Raw genomic sequence first — 16,935 nt, 5'->3', positions numbered from 1 at the left:
ACATGCAGGGATTGCCTGTTTGTTAGGGAATCTTCACATGTGTTGAGACAGCCATAAATCATGAATGTGCAGGGACTCGAACATAACATATGAGCACGCCAAAGCTACTCGGTAAGCACCGGAGCACGCTCGGTGAAAGGGTAAAGGAGCACGCTCGGTGAAAGGGTAAAGGAGCACGCTCGCTCATCACTAGTGCCAGGTATCAGACCCAAACTAAGGATAGGTCATCAATGATAAAGTAGTGGACAACTTCTAACATCTCTGCCTTCCGATGGCAAATCACCTGACGTAGCAGAAGGCAGAGCCGTCAAGCCCCCAATGCACTTCTAGGTTAATCCACTTAAAACATTCAATTCTATGGGATGGCATATCAGTTACTACAATACAGCTATCTTTTTTTTGTTGACCTACACAGTCACATAGTAACATTGCCATGACAGGTTCCGTTTTAAGAACGTTCAAAATTTGTGGGGGTTTAAAGGGAACCTGTCAGGTCCCCCACACCCTCCTACCCAGCAGCATTCACATACAAGTAATTTAATTCCCTGCCTAACCAGCCCTGTATTATGTTATTCAGTTTAATTAATGTTTTAAAAAAAAGGAAAATTTATAAGAGCCGTACTCTGAACTTCCGGTCATGAGCGGGAAGAGTACACCCGACTACAGAGGCGCAGTGACGCTACCGAAACGAGCGGCGCTCATGCAAAGTATGTCATCACGCCTACAGAGGCGTGATAAACATGGAAAGAGGGATGACTAGTCTGGGGATTCTTTTAGTCAAAGCCCTAATCATCATAGGAAAAAAAAGATTTATAAATGCTTTTTTTTTTTAGAAAAAACATTAAACTGAACAACATTATACAGGGCTGGATGGCAGGGAATTTAGTCACATGTAAGGAAATGATGCTGGGTTGGAGGGTATGGAGGACCTGACAGGTCCCCTCTAAGTCATTTTTGTGGTATTCTGCTTTATTATTATAGAGCCATTAATTCTATGGCGCTTTACATGTGAAAAAAGGGTTATACATAGCAAACAAGTACAATAGTTTGAACAAAAACAAGTCGCCGACTGGTACGGGAGGAGAGAGTACCCTGCCCGCAAGGGCTCACAATCTAGAAGATTGCTAGCTTTATGAGCCAAACACTAAAAAAAGGCGCACGTATGTTATACATTTTTGTCCAAAATAAAGAAAAGAAAAAAAAAGTGCTCCTAAACTTTTTTTTTTTTTTAAAGACAGACGAACAAGTGAAATTGTATGTCAACAGGTTGCAAGTGCAGTGGGCAGGGCTGCACCTACAGCTCTCCTGCCTCTTTCACTAATCCTCAGCCATTTCCTGTCTCAGAATGACAGGTCACTCATGTTTCACTGACCTGTCAGTACATGAGGCAGGCTGGGAAAATGCCAAGAAGCAAAAGAGCTGTTTAAGTGCAGGGCCCTCCCACTACACTTGACAATAATTAGCATACAACTTCAACAGTGGGTTTCTCAAAAACAGCAAAAAGGATTTCTACAACAAAAGGTACGGATTTACTCAGCATTAAAGGATTGTCCACTACGCGAACAAAAGCTTCTTAATACCCATTCTGCAACCTTGTAAAATATTATCAATTATGCTCACCGTCCAGTGCCAGTGAATCACATACACATGGAAGAAAAAAAGCTGCGTTTCTCACTTCCTCCAGACGTATGCAATTTCTCCTAAGGACGGGAGAGTGAAGCCAGCACTGATTGGCTGAGAGGATCACGTCACAATGTTACGCGATCCCCGAGACAACTAGTACCAACACTGCTGGAACGGCTGTGGCACCAGAGGCGAGTATAAGTGTTCTTATTTTACAATAGGGCAACACAGAGATTGAGAAGGGGTTGTCCGCGCAGAGGAAACCCCTTTACATAAATGTGTGGTAAAAAATCCTGATGACAGGCTCTCTCTAAGGTTGTGCGCGCACGATCAGTATTTGCTTGTAGAAATTTCTGCAGCGTTTCTGCAATGCATTGTATAGGAAAAGCGCAGGCAAAAAAACGCAAAAAGAATGGACATGCTGCTTCTTTTAACACACATGAAATTCTGCAAGGAAAAATCCTGATCATGTGCACAGATCTTGCAAATTCTCATAGAAAATGCTGGGATAAGGTTAGCAATGCGTTTTTGGGGCAAATTCCACGCGGATTTACCGCATAAAAAACGCACCGTGCATGTGCACATAGCTTAAGGGCTCGCTCACACGAGTGTATAACTCGAAAAAGTGTTTTATCGGATAGTACTGCGACCAATGTTATACTATGGGGCATTGAAGAGCTGCTATTTTTTTCTCATATCGATTCGACAAGACAAAAATGAAAAAACTCACAGCATGCTGTGAGTGGCTCTGCGAATCAGACCATGCGCACCAATACAAGTTTATTGGCCCGATTTATGTTCACACTGACAATAGGGAAGATGGAGAAATTAAGTTATCCGTCTTCTCACTTGTGCTGCGATTCTCTCATGCAACAGAATCGGATCACAGTAAACTGACTCTGGGCTCAAGCTGATCAGTGTCTGAGTTAAGAGTCATTAGCAAAATCAAGCAGATTCCCTTGCACAAGAGAATCCTCACTCGTGTGATCCCGGCCTAAACCAGAAAAAAAAACAAGATAAAAAAATGAAATAATGAATCAAGCACCTAGGTATTTTTTTTTTTATTTTTTTTTTTTTTACTTATCTTAAGTTTAAGGTGCTTTCCAGGATCTAATTGATGACCTACTGGTAGGGAGATAAACAGCAGCACTCGGCAGCAGCCACTAGGAAACAGAGGACTAGGATGTTCCCCTTCTTACATTGCTCATATCTGGCCACTACCAAAGTGGGTTTCAGCTGATCGGAGAACATCAAACCCCATCAGTCTCAGATCACTGGGTGAACAATCAAGAACTCACAATGACTTCATACATGTCACACTGTTGGGAATAGTGGACCTATTAAAATAAGCCTGTGTGTGTGACACATTAAAAAGGAATAAAATCATACCTTGATATCTGCGATCCAATGTCCTAGTCCAGATAAATCCACATTTTTTTAAGTGAATTAGCTGTTAAGATCTATGGGCCGGACATAAATCTCCCTGAAAATCTGCCTCCAGAGCTTGTTTTATATGAAAAGGGTCATACCAGTGTGAGACATGTAGGTCAGGACAGCAGACTGTCAGTTATTACATGTCTCACTGGTATCACCTCCTTTCATATAAAATAAGCTCTGGAGGCAGATTCTCAGGGAGATCTATGTCCAGCCCATAGATCTTAACAGCTAATTCACATAAGAAAAATTTGGATTTTCCCCAAACAAGTAGTGTGGGGAATGTGCATTACAGCAGTGGCAATAAAATAAGGGCAAAAAACGGCCACTGTGAGTAGCCTGACTGGACACATACTTTACTATACAGGATGCATATTTTCGTTTTTGGTTGTATGGATAAAGTTGCACATTAATTTTTATAAAATTGGAAGTGAACTTTCAGGGCACAGTCACATGTCCCCTTTCACAGCGGCAATATCTGCAATAAATATGCAGATAACTAAGATAAACCACAGACTTCACCCTTTGGACAGCAGTGAGAAATCTGTGGCTAATATATGCAGTACAGATCGACATGTCACATTTGTAGCATCCACCTATAAAAACGATGACTTTCTCGGCGTGGAGATGAGCTTTTTAGAAAAAGCTGCAGATTTCCTGTTCTTAGTGAAAATTAACAGCACATTCCCAACCCATGTGAACAAGCCCTAAAAGGTTACGTCATCACATAAACTGATAGCATTTCATAAAAACAAGCCACAATTTTACCATGAGTGGGGATCCAACCTCTGAGATTCCCCCATTGATCCTTAGAACAAACCCTTATTACCCTTTTACAAATTTTCCCTGGACAAACTGGAGTCTGCCCATCTCCTTCGACTGGAATGTTATGGGCAGGCGCCAAAACTACCCTGATACTGGTCGTTAAGTTTCTAGAGCCCAGACAGATAACAAATAAATGGCATGTCCAAAAGCAACAGAGCCTTAAAGGGAACCTGTCAGCGGGATTTTGCTAAGTAAACTACAGGCATTGTAATGTTGGGGCTGCTGCACTGATTAATATGATACCTGAGGTGAAGAAATCCATCTTGTGGTTCTTGTGTAATCAGAGTTTGCAGTTTTGAGTTAATGATATGCTCGTGATATCGTCTTATCCTGGTGTTCTAGGCCAGATCAAGTTAAGACCACAGGCCGCCCCTATTTGTCTCTCTCTGGCTGCCTCTATGATGAGGAACATACTTGTGCTTCAGAGCGGCCTGTGGGCAGGTGTTATCTTGCTGACTTTCACCAAGCGGACCTCAAATTAACTTACCCTCCCCAACAATGCTCATCACCGCTGCAGGCAATCACTGAGCACAGTGGCTTTGCAGATGTAGATGCCATGGGGTGATGAACTCAGCGATTGGCTGCAGTGGTAATGTGTGCTGTCAATAATACATCACAGCTACATTCAATTCACAGAAACTGGAGTAGCAGAATTGGGCTATTTTACATGCCTCATTGTGTTTGGGGTCAGTTTTCTAAAAGTGGAAAACCCCCTTAAAGCTGGGCAAACCGATTGGAATAATGTCACACCAGCCATTTTTATCCAACCATCTAATTTGTATTATTGTTTCAGACTTTAGTTTTCGGGAGGAAATAATTTTTTCAATATGAGTGGCAGGCATTAGTGCAGTTTGCAGTCGCACCTGGGCCCTAAAGGTCTGGGGAGAGGCAGGGTAAAAGGGGCCCTTATGGTTAATATGGGAATAATCTTATTAAAGTCACCCGAGAGTTAAGGGGCCTTTATGCAGATTTTGCAATGGTGCCCAGGACCTTCAAGTTACGACACTGGTGAGCGAGGATTAAATGTATGACTCTGCATCGGCACTATATAACCAAATCTAAGGCTCGGTTTACATTTGTATGTCAAAAACGTATGCAGTCTTGTGCCATACACTTCCAATCTTATCTGCCTAAATGTATTATCATTTTGCTATTTTTAATTAGAAAGGCCCTAGACACCCTAGAACTTCAGCATGGAGGTACAGGGTTTGTAGCTAAAGTAGATCTTTTTCACCCCACCAATTCATTAGATTATGTTTCACCAGTTTTTGCTTGCATTTTATTCCTGCTGTTCCCATCACTTTTTTTTTCCCTTAATTCCACCAATACGATTCTAGAGATCTGGGCCTTCATATTTAGTGCTAAGTTATTGCCTTTACAAGGGGCTGTCGCTCACGATGAAAAGCAGCCTGAAGACCCGCCCCAGAGAATCCTGTCAGCCACACCCCCTTGTAAAGATCATAATACTATATTTACATGCAGCTTTTTTTTCTGTAGCCAAAATATGCCCGCTTAGCAAGAAAAAAAAAAACATTGATGATTTCTTGCATTTTTGGGGGGTCCAGATTACGTGTGCTTTTGACTACAGTACGCGTTGTTTTATTGGCCAGTACTCAGCTTTTTTTTTTTTACTTTCTCATTGCTTTCTATGGGTGAAAAAAAATAATAGTATAAACGCTGAAAAAATTGACAGGAAACAACTATGAGATTTCTGAAATCTCATGGGTTTTGCTGATTCTGTAATAAATAGCAAATAAACAGCAATGTGTGAACATAGCCTAAAAAGCAGCACTATAAATAAAGAGATATATATACATACACACACTGATTGAGGGTAGCAGCAGAAATGACTTATGAGCAAAAACCAGTCACTTTTCACATGGTGAGAGGCCTTCCTTAAAATCATATACGTTATATACTGAAATTATTCTGTAAAGTACCCAAAAATAAAAAGGTCTAACATGATTTAATCGTGGCAAAGCAGTAAAAAAAAAATAATAAAATAAAAAAAAAATACATATATAAATAGGTTTTTTTTTCTTTTACACCAAGGGCCGGATTTGTTATTGCATTTGTGGGCATTTTTTATGTTTTGCACTTTTTTTTTTCCCAACTTCATCTCTCCATTTGCCCTTTTTTCCCCCCCGAGTCCATCTTAAAAGTATACATCTATGTTTACATTTATTTTTTTTTAGTTTGCCACTCTAGGCAAGGTTTAGGGTTTCCAGGTAATTTTTATCCGATTCATCATTTGAGACTTTTACAAAAAAAAAAAAAAAAAAAAAAGTCTCCGCATTAAGAATGTCTCACCCATTAAAAATATATTGTGTGTGATATATACTTTGTGCAAACCTTGTTCCATGTTGAGGAGTTAGGTACAAAAAAAAAAAAAAAAAAAGTCAAAACACATCCAAAAAAAGAAAAGTGACAAAAACATGCAAATAATGAAGGAGGCAGAGTATCTTGGTAATGTTACCCCACGACCAGGCATATACATCCTGCAGAACGCACTGTGCACATGTGATCCTCCCCCTTTTATACACTTTCTCACTCCAGATGCATCTAAATACATGGAGGAAAGATAAAACTTTCTGAGGTGAAGCCTTACTAGTTTTGCACCTGTGAACCAATCAGAGCGCAGCTTTCATTTTAAATTCTACTCTTGAAAAATGAAAGCTGAGCTGTGATTGGTTGCTAGGGGCAACTCTATTTTCCTGTCAGAAGGCGCTCAGTTCGGGCCTAGATACGTCGCCTGGTGCCGCCATGACGGCCTGTGACAGCAGCAGCCCCGGCCTGAGGTGTGTGTGACCTCTCAGCACGTCACTTACCGAACAGCACAAGTTTCAGTGTTCTCCTCCCTACACGGCGAGCGCACGCGGTCTGTCTCCTGCTCCTGTCACACTAGGACGCCTTTTGACGCCGCATTGAGGGAGGCAACCGCCGGGTACATCTTGGGCCAAAACGAAGGTTAAAAAAAATATATATATATATATGAACGCCTCCCTGAGGAAGACCGGGGACCTTGTCGCGACAGGACGTTGAATTCACTGCTTCATCGTGACTGACAAGCAAACACAAGGCCTCACAACTGACATGACGTTACACCGGCCATTCAACGAGCACGACTCTTCTCCTCCAACGACCGAGCGCAGCGGCTTGAGGGGGATGGGAACCGAGATAACGCCGTCTCACCTCTGATTGGACAAGCGCCGAAATAAACCGCCACCCGATTGGTCAGTACGCACGTCAATCAAAAGCGACGTTCCCCAGTGCGGCGCTTATGATTGGCTGTCGCTTGTAGAAGTTTTTACAGCCGACGCTGTATTGCTATTTCTTTACCATAATAACCCGGGATACGCGCAGCTCAGTATTATACGACACGTTACGCCCGTCCGAATCCCGATAGGTCGGCTTTGAGACTTAAACTGCTGTAGCCAGTTCTAGCCGTTCAAGAGTCAACTAACCTTGTATGTCGCCGAGGAAGAGGCTGACTTTGGGAGTTGAATTTGGATTGGTTAAGGCGTTTTGATTGATGGGCAAATAGACCAATGAGCTTTAGAGGTAAAGTCAAGCTAGAGTGAGAGTCGAGAAACGCAGAGCGAATGTTGTTTTCCTCAATGCGAGAGGAGGGAGGGGGGAGGCGAGGAGCCCGGATGTAACATGAGATCATTACTGGCCAATCAGCAGCTGAGGTGACGTCATCGTCTTCGCAAAAACCGCTCGCAGAGCCTGTCTGTCAGGGAGGACAAGGGGGCGTGGCCAGGAAGGAAAGAAGTTTATAAGCAGCAGCGCTGGGGTAATATCCTGTTATTATGGCATATGTTGGGGTGTTGAACAGCGGGAGAAGCAGCAGCCATGGGAACACGAGAGAGAGATGAAAAGCCGCATGAAAGTGTCAGAAACACGGTTTTTAGGTCGCTGTTCACACAGAGGGTTTTTTTTTTTACTCTAAAATACCCTTGAAGTAGCGTTCTATTCAGTTCAATGGTAAAACAAGCAACGCAGCTGCTTTTTGGGATTGTTCACACTGTTTGGGTTTTTTTTGGTGGGGGGGAGGGGGTTAAACATGAAGCGTCTATTTTTTGCTTTAGTTGGTCGTTTCCTGAGTGTTTTTGCAGCAGTTTTTTTTTTTTTTTTTTTTTGCCACGTGGTTTTTTTTGCGCTTTTATTTTCTATTTTTTGCTCTTTGATAAGCCATGAAGAAGATGCGCTTTTTTGTGTGTTGTAAATGGTAAAATAGAACACTCAAAAATCGCCTGTGTCTTCTTGGCTTTCCCAATGATTGTATTGAGAAGATTGGATGTCACTTCATTTAACCGTTAAGGCCACGTTCACACGTTCAGTATTTGGTCAGTATTTTACATCAGTATTTGTAAGCTCAAACCAGGAGTGGGTGATAAATACAGAAGAGGTGACGTGTTTCTATTATACTTTTCCTCTGATTGTTCTACTCCTGGTTTTGGCTACAAATACTGAACGTGTGAATGTGGCCTTAGAGTCCTGAAGTGGTTAAAAGACGCTCAAAAGCCTGATCATGTGAACTGCGGGTCGTTTTTACACAGAAATGCCAATGTTCATGTTTTGGAGCATTATTTTAGCTTTTTTTTTTTTTTTTTACAAAAAAAAACAAAAAAAAAACGCAGTGTAAACGCACCCCTTCTAGTGTTTCTGCTTTGGGGGGGGGATATCTCCAAATTTGATTATTGATCAATTGAAACAGAGAAAAAAAAAACCACATACGTAAAAAGGAAGACCTCGATTTCATCCTTCTCGTTTTTTTAAGTCCCTTTTTTTTGGTCTTGCGTTATTCACTTTTCGTTCTTGTCACCAAAAATGTATGAAAATGAAATTCATGGATTTTTTGCAAAATGAAAAAAGTTCTTTAATTAGTTTTATGACTTTTTACAGTCGCATGTTTTTTGCTAAAATGTCGCAAAAAATTGCATCAAAGTTTCAGGCTTTCATAAAATAACTCCTCAGGGAAAGGGTGGGAAGGGTTGGAGTAGATTTGAGCAAAAAAAAGTCACAAATGATGAAACGAACAGCATTTAGGCCACGTTCAGTATTTGGTCAGTATTTGTTCCACTCCTGATTTTGACTTACAATCAGAGGAAAAGTATAATAGAAACACGTCACCACTTCTGTATTTATCACCCACTCCTGGTTTTGCCTTACAAATACTGATGTAAAATACTGACCAAATACTGAACGTGTGAAAGTGGCCTTAGAAACAGTAAACCCTGCCGACAATGGTGATCTCAAAAAGAAAAAAAACAGACGTGTACTTTAAAATAGACGCATAAGATGAATATGCTGCAAACAACAAATTAGGCTCAAAACATTAAAAAAGTGCCAGAAAACAAGCGTAAATGCAATTATTAATTCATTTTTCAAAACTTTTTTTTCTTTTCATGGATTTTTCAGACATAAAAATCTAGTAAACAAAAATTACGTGTGGACATTCCCTTGGAATATTCTTTGATGTTGATTTTGAAACATCCAGGTTAAAAAATAAAAAAAACCTCCGTGCTAGCATAGCGCAAAACTGCACAAAAAATTCCAGAAACTTAATTTATTTTACTCACTTATATAGCGCCATTAATTCCACAGGGCTTTACAGACATTATGGGCACTTTCCCCATTGGGGCTCACAATCTACATTCCCTATCAGTATGTCTTTGGAGTGTGGGAGGAAACTGGAGAACCCGGAGGAAACCCACGCAAACATGGGGAGAACATACAAACTTCTTGCAGATGTTGTCCTTGGTGGGATTTGAACTCAGGACCCCCGTTCTGCAAGGCTGCAGTGCTAACCACTAAGCCACTGTGCTGCCCGAGAAATGAGCTGCTCTTTATCATGGTTTTTGATGTTTTATTTTAGTAAGGTTTTTATTTTCTAAATAAGGATCAAAAACTATGCTCAAAAAAAAAAGTCAAAAACTGCATCAAAACATAGTAAGAAAAATCATGTTCTTACGAAACCACGCCAAAACCAACAGACGCAGCTTTTCACTTTTAGATCTGGATTTTTCAGAAATTTATACAGAGAAATGGCCATATTCGGATATTTGGAAGTGATTTGATAAGTTATGAATTTCTGGGAATTTCTGAAAGTTTTGCTATCAATTTTCTGCATATGAACAAACCATAAGGGTATGTTCACATGTAGCCTTTTGATGCACTACTTTTTTGCATGAAAACCACAGGCCAAGGCCAGAAAACCGCAGTTGAAATTACAAGTGTCTTTGCTGCGTTTTTATTTTATGTGTTTATTTTTTTGTGAAAAGTGCAGTAAAAACACTTAGGCTATGTTCACACCATATTTTTTTCAACGTTTTTTTTTCTGCAGCAAAACCTGATCTTTTGCCAGGAGGTTGTTCAGGATTTTTCTTGTGTTTTTGCTTATTTTTTGGTACGTTTTTTTTTTTGTATGCTGAAACTTTATATGCATGTTCATAAAGTTCAGTGAAAAAAAATTCTGGAGTTGGCACAAAAAACACTGAAAACCTTGACACCTGCATTTTTGGTGCGTGTTTTCAGTGTTTTTTTTTTCACCACCCATTACTTCCAGTGGGTGAAAAAACGCTGTAAGAAGTGACATGCTCTATTTTGCAAAAAAACATGCATCCTGAACAAAAAAAAAAACATGACATGTGCATGAGATTTCTGGACTCTCATAGACTTTGCTGGTACTGCAAAACACAGCTGAAAATTTGCATAAAAAAACATGATGTGTGAACATAGCCTTAGGCTGTGTGCCCACGATCCGGAGCCGATGCAGGTTTGACGCTGCGGACGTATGTAGCGTCAAACCCGCAGCGGCCAGATGTTGCAGCATAGTGGATAGGATTTGTAGAAATCCCATGTCCACTATGCGTCTCCGTACACCCGCAGAAACTGACATGCGGCACGTCTTTCCAGACCCCGCAGCATGTCAATTTCTCCGGCACGTCCACATGCAGACTGTCCCCATAGACTTAACCTCTATGAGGAAAGTCCATATGTGAACAAAAAAAAAATGGTGCCGCTCATTTGCATAGATGAGCAGAAGCTGCCGACGGCTCTTCCGCAGCATCTGGGCCGCAGGCCTGGATGAATCGTAGGCACATACCCTTAGGGTCCGTGCCCACAATGCATTTTTCAAGCGTTTTTGCTGTGGAATTTTTGCAGCGTAAACACTTGTAAAACGCTTGGTAATCCTTCTCCCATGGTCCCAAATGTAAATCCGCAATTTCAATGCCCATGCTGCGGAATTTTCCGCAGCATTTTTGATGTGCGGAAAATTCCGCGGCATGTCCATTGTTTGTGCGTTTACGCATGCAGAATTGCCTTCTTCAATGCATTAGAAAAACGCAAGGCAATTCCGCATGTGCAAAACGCGCGAAAAACGCATGTAAAATTCCGCATGCATTTTTCCGGGCAAGGACATGCAGAAATTTTCCGTTTCATTTCTGCATCGTGGGCACATAGCCTTATAGGTCAGCACAGAACGTCTCCACAGTGCCAGAGTGGCTCCATGTTTATACCTCTGCAGGACAAATTACTTCTTCAGCAATTCCAAACACCTGTGACTGTGCTGTAGGAAATACTCCTAGCAGTACCTCAGTGCAACGTAAAATTCCCACAAGGGCTTGTTCACACATTGCACTTTTGTTACTTACCTTGTTCACATAGCCTAACAACAACAGTACTCCCCTTCCCAATAGTACCAAATACCAAACTGAAGGATAAAGTCCCACCTGCTTCAAACATGTAGAGGGAACCTTACAGAAAACGCAATTTATTCGTACTCCCATGACAGCACCACGGGAGAGACAGGATCCGCCCATCATGAACAGGAAACCTACAGGTTAAAAAGGGCGGCACCTCTCTCCCGCCTCAGGTCTCCCATCATGGACAGGAAACCTAAACTATCAGGTACCTGCAGGATGAATATTGGAAGCGGTCTCTTGCCCAGAGGGATAGACAGGGTACCTGGAGCGGTGAATTTCCTCCCCTGGTCGGTCCTCTTCTTCCTGGAGACACCACGGCAGGGCTCATTGGGGCACCTCCGTGTGTATTGCGGTCAGCGTGACATCCCCTCTATGGAGCCGGATGGTCCGCTGTGTGTGTGGAACCGCATGCGGGTAAGCCCCCCCCCCCCCGATGCGGCCCTGTTGCGGCTGGCATATGACGTATTTCCGGTGCGCCGGCCTCCACCGGAAGTGGGCGCAGTTCGCGCGTGGCCAGGAAGTACGAGCCGCATGCGAGCAGTGGGGACGCCGGAGCCTGGAACAGTATGGGCGCCCGCAAGTACTGCTACGTGCAGTGTTCTGCCCACCCCGGGGAGGGGGAAAAGTAGGGCCCCCCCCCCCCTGTTCCACACAGGTACCTGCATGGCCAGTATAAAATAGGCTGGTTACATGCAGAGGTTCTTCCCAGCCCTTTGTTTTTTCATAACAATGGGAGATACACAGGAGCTTTCACAACAAGAACAACAACTGCTGCAGGAGCTGCCCTCTGGGGAGCCCTCACAACAGGCGGTGCAACGTCGTTCCGTTACTGGGTCCAGCCGTTCAACTAAGAAGTTCACCGCTAAGAGCAGGAAGGAAGGTCCTGTTGTTCGGCGTGATCCTCCGCCGGTTAAGAAGGATTCCTCTGCTTCTACGGTACCGCATATGCCAGGGGGTAAGTGGAGTCTTCGTGGAAGTTCTACTAATTGCTTCCCTTTTTCTTCTCTGTCTATGAAATCTTTTCAGAGCACGAAATGTTCGTTTAAATCAAAGCATAAAGAATGTGCCCTATGCAGCAGCCCGCTCCCTGATGCATATATTAAAAAGTTGTGCCAGCCTTGTATTGACAAGGTGATGGTGGAATAATCCCCAGGGTTTTCTTTGGGCCTAAAAACTCTAATTAAAGAAGAAGTAGGCGAGGCTTTGTGAGGGAATTCTGAGGTCAGGCATTCACCTCAGGACCCTCGACCAGGCTCAGATTACGACATCTCAGACATTTCTTCCTCTTCCCTATCCTCTGATAGCGAATCTGAGAGACAATGTTTTCCTTTAAATGAGGTAGATGCCTTGGTGAAAGCTGTCTGTTCTACTATGGGCATTGTGGACACTAGACCAGAGAAGTCCCTGGAGGATGTTATGTTTGGAGGTTTAGGTCAAAAAAAGAAGAGATCCTTTCCCATGAATACAAAGATTAAGGATCTCATTGAAAGAGAGTGGCAAAAGCCGGACAGAAAGGGCAGCATCCCTCCCTCTTTCAAAAGGAGGTATCCGTTTGATGATACCGCATGCTCCTCCTGGTCAAAGGCACCAAGGCTTGATGTGGCCATTGCTAAAGCATCAAAAAAGGCTTCCCTCCCCTTCGACGACATGGGAGCTTTAAGAGACCCCCTGGACAGACGAGCAGATACCTTTTTAAAAGGTACTTGGGAGACCACTACAGGAGCCTTGAAACCAGCAGTGGCTGCCACCTGCACATCCAGAGCCCGGATGGTCTGTCTGGAACAGCTGGACAACCAATTGAAAGAGTGTGTCTCCAGGAAGGAGATTATTTTTTCCCTCCCCCTAGTCCAGGGTGCAGCGGCCTTTCTTGCTGACGCATCTGCGGACTCAGACTAGCAGCGAAATCGTCAGCTCTTTCAAATGCTGCTCGGCGAGCTCTTTGGCTAAAATGCTGGCCTGGAGATGTACAAACAAAATCTAGACTCTGTACAATTCCTTGTGAGGGTGAATATCTTTTCGGCCAAACCATGGATGATCTGTTGGAAAAAGCAGGAGATCCTACGAAGGGCTTTCCGTCTGTACCTCTACCCGCTTTTAAAAATTCCTTTCGGAAAAAGAAGTTTGTCCGTAGACGATTCTTTAGAGAACAGGAGAAATTCGAGGAAAGAGGTCGCAAAGGTAGAGGCCTACTCTTTGGTTCTTCTTCCAGAGATGAGCGGAAGCCAGGGGAATCACAATCCACCCAGGTGGGAGAGAGATTGTCATTGTCATTGTTTTTTCCGGCTTGGTAACGTATTTCACATAGCAGTTGGATTTTAGGCCTAATTAGGTTTGGTCTTAAATTTCAATTTCAAGCCCTTCCTTACAGGAGATTCGTAATTATTCCCTCTAGTTCCTCCCCAGAGCGGCAGGCTGCCCTCATATCAGAAATACAAGACCTAACAAAGAAAAACGTCCTGATTGAGGTTCCGAAAACAGAAGAGGGAGACGGATTCTACTCCTCGCTCTTCTTGGTTCCCAAGCCGGATGGGTGTTTCAGGACTATCATAAATTTAAAATCCTTAAATAGGTTTCTTAGAATAGACACCTTCAAAATGAAATCGTTAAAAACAATAATAAAATTGCTTTTCCTTCACTGTTATATGGTAGTCCAGGATCTTAAAGACGCTTATTACCTTGTCCCCATCCATAGGGATTATCAAAAGTATTTAAGATTAGCCATCAAAATTAAAGGCGTGGTAAGACACTACCAGAATACCGCTCTTCCCTTTGGGTTGGGTATAGCCCCAAGAGTTTTTACTAAACTGGTGGCAGAAGTGATGGCCCACATAAGAGAAAAAGATATTTTAATAATCCCGTACCTCGATGATTTCCTGATAGTGGGGAATTCATTTTCACAATGCGAGGCCCACCTTCAGGTAACAATTTCTGTCCTACAAGACCTAGGTTGGTTTCTAAATCTAGAAAAATCTAGGTTGACTCCACAAAAAGCCCAACAGTTCCTGGGGGTCATTTTAGATTCAGATAGGCAGTTATGTCATTTATCAGTAGAGAAAATTGCAAAAATTCAGGGACTAGTGAAGCATTGTATGGATAGAACCTCCATGACACTGCGCAAAGCCATGTCTTTATTGGGGACCCTGACCTCAAGTTTTTCGGCAGTGCGCTGGTCCCAATTTCATTCAAGGGCTCTTCAATGGGATGTGTTTATATAATGACTCAATCCTAGATGGACATCTAGACCGGGAGTTTACCTTGGCCCCTCGCTCCTTACAATCCCTTCGCTGGTGGTTAGTTTACACTAATCTTTCTAGGGGAGTCCCTTGGGAAAGTAAACCTACGGCAGTTTTAACTACAGATGCAAGTGCTACAGGTTGGGGAGCTCATTTTGAAAACCGCTTAATTCAGGGAACCTGGTCAGAAAATGAGGTACAGTTTTCCTCGAATGTTAAGGAGCTTTTGGCGGTTGATTATGCGCTCAATGGGTTCCTTGTATATTTACAGGGCCAGGATGTCCGTATACTCTTGGACAATCAAGTCTCAGTAGCGTATATAAATCATCAAGGGGGGACCCGTTCAAGAGACTTAATGAGAGTAGCAGACAGACTTCTTCAGAAAGCAGAAGATCATTTTCTCTCCCTTTCCGCGGTTCATATAAGAGGAAAAGAAAATATCAGGGCAGATTTTCTCAGCCGCAATTCCCTAAAAGAAGGAGAATGATCCTTGAACCCTCGAATATTCTCCAAGATCGTGGCAATGTGGGGTCTTCCAGCAGTGGACTTGTTCGCGACGAAGTCCAATCGGAAGGTGACAACATTTTGTTCTCTAAACCCCAGAGAAAAGCCCCTGGCGGTGGACGCCTTCATGATTCCCTGGGAGTTTCCTTTGGCGTACGCTTTCCCTCCTATGGTCCTGCTTCCATCAGTCCTAAGAAATATCAGGACAGACGAAGCCAGAATGATCCTCATATGCCCCTTTTGGCCCAAGAGGCCATGGTTCTCTTGTCTCCGCAGGATGTCAATATCAGACCCCTGGATCCTTCCGGAAATCCTGGACCTTCTTACTCAGGGTCCGGTTTCCCATCCTCCAGCCCCAAATCTCCATTTAACGGCATGGAATTTGAAAGGGCACTGTTAACCAGCAAAGGGTTTTCCTCAAATTTAGTAAACACTCTCTTAAGTAGCAGAAAGCCCGTTACTACCCGCATCTATGCTAGAACTTGGAGAAAGTTCCTGTCCTTTGCAGAATTCAAACTAGAGGATGGGATCCCTATTGGGAAGATACTAGAGTTTCAACAGCGGGGGTTAGAACAGGGCCTAACCACTAGTACTTTGAAGGTACAAGTTTCGGCTTTAGGAGCCTTATTTGCGTTTGATATAGCAGCAAATTATTGGGTAGCACGGTTTATAAAGGCCTCTTTCAGATGTAGACCTATCATTAAATCCAAACCCTCTCCCTGGGATTTAAACCTGGTCTTAAATGCCTTGACTAACCCCCCCTTCGAACCTCTAGATTCATCCACCCATAAAAATATTTTTCTTAAAACAGCCCTGCTAGTGGCCCTAACTTCGGCCAGAAGAGTAAGTGACATACAGGCCTTTTCTATATCCCCACCATTTACCCAAATTATGGATGATAGAATTGTGTTTAAGCCTGATCCAGATTTTCTCTCAAAAGTAGTCTCACGGTTTCATAGAACTCAAGAAGTAAATCTTCCAACCTTTTGTTTCCCCCCTAAAAATCAGAAAGAGGAGAAACTACATACATTAAATGTTAGAAGGTGTGTGCTTAAATATCTGGAGGTTTCACACAGTTTTAGGAAAGATAGTTCCCTATTTATATGCCATCAGGGGGCTAGAAGGGGTTGTAAAGCTTCAAAATCCACAATTGCAAGGTGGATTAGAGAGGCCTACTCCTCGGGGGATAGGGAAGTACCGGAAGGGTTGAGAGCACACTCCACCAGAGCGGTAGCAACTTCCTGGGCCGAGAAGACTTGGGTTTCCATCGAAGACATATGTAAGGCTGCCACCTGGTCTTCTCCATCCACCTTCTATAGGCATTATAGATTGGATTAGGGTGACTCTTCTGATCTCACCTTCGGGAGACGGGTGCTTCAAGCGGTGATCCCTCCCTAATCTCCTTTCGTCTCTGTAAGTCTCTCGTGGTGCTGTCATGGGAGTACGAATAAAGCCTTAGCTACTTACCGGTAACGGTATTTTTCGGAGCCCATGACAGCACCCTTATATTCCCTCCCTACACTGGTGTTTTTTGCACTCCCGTAGAGTTATATTTCTTTTTTGCACCTTCGGGGGAAGTTACTTAAAGTAATTGGCTTAAAATG

The 16,935-nt window shown here is 43.0% G+C and overlaps 1 protein-coding gene across 4 annotated transcripts in view; it reads right to left on the bottom strand.

The window, feature by feature from the left end:
• The window catches only part of PPM1B (protein phosphatase, Mg2+/Mn2+ dependent 1B), a 162,225-nt gene that overhangs the window by 52,077 nt on the left and 93,213 nt on the right, over window positions 1–16,935 (bottom strand). The window contains exon 1 of one of the 4 annotated variants that reach the window (XM_073672045.1): window positions 7,347–7,437. The exons of 1 other annotated variant lie outside the window; for it this stretch is intronic. The gene's annotated coding sequence lies outside the window, so the exon portion shown is untranslated. Of the gene's footprint in view, window positions 1–6,710; window positions 7,127–7,346; window positions 7,438–16,935 lie in introns of those variants that run through there. 2 more of the 4 variants (XM_073672043.1, XM_073672046.1) reach the window with 2 other exon arrangements.

This window comes from Phyllobates terribilis, unplaced genomic scaffold, assembly GCF_046119375.1.
Source record: "Phyllobates terribilis strain yellow unplaced genomic scaffold, ASM4611937v1 Scaffold_3__8_contigs__length_932513732, whole genome shotgun sequence".
In the NCBI taxonomy this organism is placed as follows: Eukaryota; Metazoa; Chordata; class Amphibia; order Anura; family Dendrobatidae; genus Phyllobates; species Phyllobates terribilis.
The sequence above is the reverse complement of the archived record's forward strand: the minus strand, read 5'-3'. Positions and strand labels throughout refer to the sequence as shown.